We start from the raw sequence: 5,017 nt of genomic DNA, 5'->3' as shown, positions 1-5,017 counted from the left end.
GATTTCATCCCACCTATCCTGATTCATGATGTACTAAGTGATGACTGTGGGTTTTACATCAATCTCACTAAATTCTTTTCCTCCCTGCTTGCAGTTCCACTGGAGACAGCTTCACCACTGACTTACAGTGCTTTAAATTATAAAAATACTATTTTTAAAGATTCAAACCCTCATTTGACACCGTATTTATACTGGGAATGAAGGCAGGACTAAGTGAAGAGCAATTCAAATCTTAGACTTTGTGGGGGTTTTTTTGTCTCATCCCACAAGTGTTCTCACTTTTTATGCTTCCGATTCTCTCCCCCATCCAGCTGGTGGGGCAGTGAGTGTGTGGCTCATGATTTTCTCTCCTCATGTGTGATGGCTGGTTGCCAGGTGGGGTTAAAACTACAATATGTATGTTAAACTAGAAAGGCAGTGGATTTCAAAGGGAATTCCAGGGGAGAAAAATCAGCTGCTCAAGTCTCAGAACACATTTTACTTTCCTTTATTTCTAACTTTCCTTAATTTCTACTGCTAAGAAAAATCCATGAAGAATCAAAGCTCTGCTATACTAAGTGTAGGTACATAACACACAGTTCTTATCACAGAGCTGTGCTTGTGTGCAGATTTTGATTTTAAATAGTAGTAAATAATTTTAAATAGTAGTAAATAATTTTAAATAGCAGAGCCTACTGTAGAAACAATAAAGCAGATCTGATAGTGACAGCTTTCTTTCTCTGCGTGCACACAAATAAAAACCTTACTGTGTCTCCTCCAGTGCAAGGACTCATTCAGAGAGCTGGGGGAAAGCCTGTTTTCCTCTGCCCACAGCCCTCTGTGCTTGCTGTGCAGCAGAACCCTGTGAGAGAGGCAGCAGAAGCTGTTAGTGGGGAGCAGGCAACTTCACAAACCTTGTTTTCATGGGTTGTGATGGAAACGCTGCATTAATTACATCCGAAGACAAACCAGCCATCAGCAGACTGACTTCTGAGGCTTTGCTGCTCGTCGAGGTAATGAAGTGATAAACAAGCATTGTCATGGTCTCCCCACCCACCCACAGCGGCAGCTCAGCCATTTCCAGGAAGTCTGATGGGAAGAAATCCGAGGAAGTCTTTATTGTTCTCAGATTATTTCATGCCCTGTTCACAAAGGTTTCTCAGCAGCTCCACCGACGGCTGGCTGCTTGTGCGGGTGGCTCCTGTCATTCTCCAAATAGGGACAAAAACAGGGAAAAAAACAAGAAAGGAATGATGCATCGAGAAAAGCCTGCACAATGAAGAGCCTGCTGAGGCAGTTTGTGATTCACTCCTTGCTTTGTCCATTTACAGACCCTCAAAAACACAGGGGGGCTCCAGGTTGGTGGTTGTGGGGTTGGTTTAACCACCCTAAAAAAGGGGTTTCCAAAGTCACAGTGACCTGGAGGTGCACAAGGGGAGGGGTTAGACGGTGCCAGAGCCACACTGAGTTGCACATTAGAGCTGCTTCTCAAAGCCAGCTCAAAGAGTATTTACTGAGTCATAAAGGCCTTCTTCCTTTCCTGGAATTTGGTTAGCTTGGTTTCTCAGAAAGAGTTTTTGTGTAATTTTTAACTACTTCCATACAGAACGAGCTGCTGCCTTCTCTTCTCACATTACATAGATTCTTCTGGCACTACAGATAAAGTACTGTGGTCTGGCTATTGTTTGAAAAAACCACAAAAACAGCCTTATCTTATGCCTGGAGCATCAAGAATAGTGTGTTAATATTCTATTTCTTGTGGCTTTCAAGATAGTAAGTGCCTTTTGGAGGTGGCCAGGTGAGGCTAACTCTTGGTTTATGCTTCAGGGGTAAAGTGTAAGGAAACATTGTGTTTAGTGGCAGAAGAAAACTGGGGGAAAAGCCTCCCTTAAAATTCTAAGCCTTGTTTCAATTGACAAAGAGATGCATCTAATTCACCACCCTGCATGGAGATGGATAAAATGCAACTTCTACTTGTATTACTTGTGGTTGCCCAAGTGGGTCCATTATTGTTTTAGGGGCCTGAAGTATTTCTTCCTCCTCCAGCTTCTTGCCATTGTTTCCTTTGGGTCTTCTGTCTGTGACATTTCTTTTTGGCCTAAAATACATGCAGATTGTTAACTTTGAAGATAGTTTTTATCCCCTCTAGCACCACCACCTCTGACAGGGCCTTACCACCCTCAGAGGGAAGAATTTTCTTCCCAATGCTCAAGCTAACCCTGCTCTGTGCCAGTGTGAAGCCATTCCCCCCTTGCCCTGTCACCCTAAGTCCTTGGAAATTCTCTCTCTCCATCTTTCTTGTTGGCTGCTTCAGGTAGGGGGGTTAGGTCTGTCCAGAGCCTTCTCCTCTCCAGGCTGAACAATCCCAATTCTCTCAGCCCTTCCTTGTATGGGATGTGCTCCACCCCTCTGGTGCCTTTCTCTGGATTCATTGTCACAAGAATGCTGGAGGGACCCACAAAACTGTGGAAATATTTCTCCGTGGTGGCATGGAAACTCCTCTCACAGTTTAGAAGGAATTTGTGACCGAATCTTCCTGCACAATCCAGTCTGGAATTGAGAAGTGGGCCCAGGGCTGCAGAAATCAATTTAACCACCCACCCCAGTACACTGCAGAGGGCTCCAGTGTTGCCCCTGGGTGTCTGACCACAAGCACTGTTTCTGACCCTGCTGCCTCCCAGGCCAAGAGATGAAAAATCCCTTTGGATTTTAGTATTTTGTTTCTAAACTCTTTGGGGAAAACCTTGATTTATGAGCTCATGGTCACAGTCATTGTCCTTGCCTCTGGACAGGCTGAGGCATGGCATGACCAGACATTATTTTCTCTCCTCACCTTCTAACTGGCTGCAGATTGAAACTACCACTACCAGCCCAGGTTGTGGGTGCTAATTGGAAAAAAATAAGATATCAGGTACTTGGAAAAAACACAAATATTCAAACCACTTCCAAGGCCCAGCTTGGTGCCAGTGAATGCAGGAGGTCTCCAGATGGAGATGGGGAGACTGGAGCAATGCTGCTGCATCCTCTTACCCTGGATTTGTGCAGTGCTGATGATGGAGAAGGCACAGCCATGGAGGGAGGGGACTCACAGAGGCAGGGATGGCCTTAGAGAGGCATCCTTTGCCACCTTCACTGGCAGGGGGCAAATCTCCCCACACTGGAGAGTTTCCACACTGGAAGTGGTTTCCTACTGCTGTGTCCATGCCAAACGTGCTGCATTTTAATTCCAGCACAGTGCTCAGAGCTGCCAGGAAACCACCACTCTGCACTCCAGCCCAGTGGCTGCATCCCTGCCAAATGCCATCATCATCATCATCATGACTTTACTATTCCTTTCCAACTCCACAGCTCTGGGGAAAAAAAAAAAATACTCCCTAAGATTGCATTATTGAGATGTGAGGTAAAGTAAAGCTGCCTCACAGGACATCCAACCCCATACAAACATCATGGAATGATGCCCATGGAAGGGAAAGGAGCTGGGAAGGGAACGGAGCCCCAGGAGAGGCTGAGGGAGCTGGGCAGGGGCTCAGCCTGGAGCAAAGGAGGCTCAGGGGGCCCTTGTGGCTCTGCACGGCTCCTGCCAGGAGGGCACGGCCGGGGAGGTCGGGCTGTGCTCCCAAATCCAACCGGACCATCCAGTGCAGGGACACCTGGAGCAGGTGACACAGGAACACATCCAGATGGGGTTTGAATGTGTTCAGAGAGGCAGCCTTCCACAGAAATGTGGAAAAGATTGCATTATAGATATGTAATGTGAAGTGTTCACAGGGGTCCCAGGGTGAGGGAAGAGACGAGGATCTGACTCCATGTTTCAGGAGGCTTGATTTATTATTTTATGATAGATATTATATTAAAACTATACTAAAAGAATAGAAGAAAGGATTTCATCAGAAGGCTAGCCAAGAATAGAAAAAGAAGGAATGATAACAAAGACTTCTATCTCAGACAGAGACTCCGAGCCAGCTGACTGTGATTGGCCATTAATTAGAAACAACCACACGAGACCAATCACAGATGCACCTGTAGCATCCCACAGCAGCAGATAATCATTGGTTACATTGTGTTCCTGAGGCCTCTCAGCTTCTCAGGAGGAAAAATCCTAAGGAAAGGATTTTTCAGAAAATATCATGGCTGCAATGTAATATATCAGAGGGTCTCCTAGGCAACTTCCAAAGCTCTTGGTTACTTAGGGCATGAGCATTTCAAGCGCTGAGCTCAGGTAAGCTGCATTGCACAGTAATTTCTTGCACAGCTATCACTGTTTTTAATGGTTCTCCACGAATTTTGACAGCCTTTTCTGTGTCACAGTTATTATCTTTAGGTCTCCTCCTTCACCTCTAAATAATTTCCTGCACTTAGGCATCATTATTCCTTCGGTTGCACGATTATGGCACCCCCTTAAAATCCATGCTATATTTGGGCATGAAAAATACACTGTTGGATGCATCCACTCTTTTTTATTTCCTTTTAAACAAAAAATAGCAGGTAATGAAAGGAATAAACACCCACAAAGTCTCCGTATTGCCCTGTTACACAACAGCCACCAGGACCCCAGGTCAGAAGCAGCTTCTCCAACAAAGACTTGCTGGAGGAGATTCAAAGTGAGAGGAATAGCAGATTTGTCTTTACAAACAAGCTGTGGGTCTGCTGGTGGATAAAACCAGCACTGGGAGTGAAAAGAAACAATGGGAAGGATTCCACTGATTGATGAATGGAAAAAGATATTTGCTTTTACAAATAAACTTTAGGTTTGCTGGTAGATGAAATTATACATTGAAAAATGAAAGAAAGAATGGGGAAGAAAAACCCCTGAATTCCATAAGAATTACAAATGAAATGGGAGGGTTGTACATTAGAGGGAAATCTCTAGAATCAGGTTATTGAGAAGTCTGTACCTCTCAAGTACCTCAGCCAATGGGGAAAGAGAGAGGGGAAATGTGGCCAGGAAATTGGGATAAAAGGAGGCTGCATCCTCCAAAAATTTGAGAGATCCCAGGGGAATGCCCCATGGCCTCTCCCTTTATTTGAATAAAGTAAA

Source organism: Molothrus aeneus, chromosome Z (assembly GCF_037042795.1).
Source record: "Molothrus aeneus isolate 106 chromosome Z, BPBGC_Maene_1.0, whole genome shotgun sequence".
Taxonomy (NCBI): Eukaryota; Metazoa; Chordata; class Aves; order Passeriformes; family Icteridae; genus Molothrus; species Molothrus aeneus.
The sequence above is the reverse complement of the archived record's forward strand: the minus strand, read 5'-3'. Positions refer to the sequence as shown.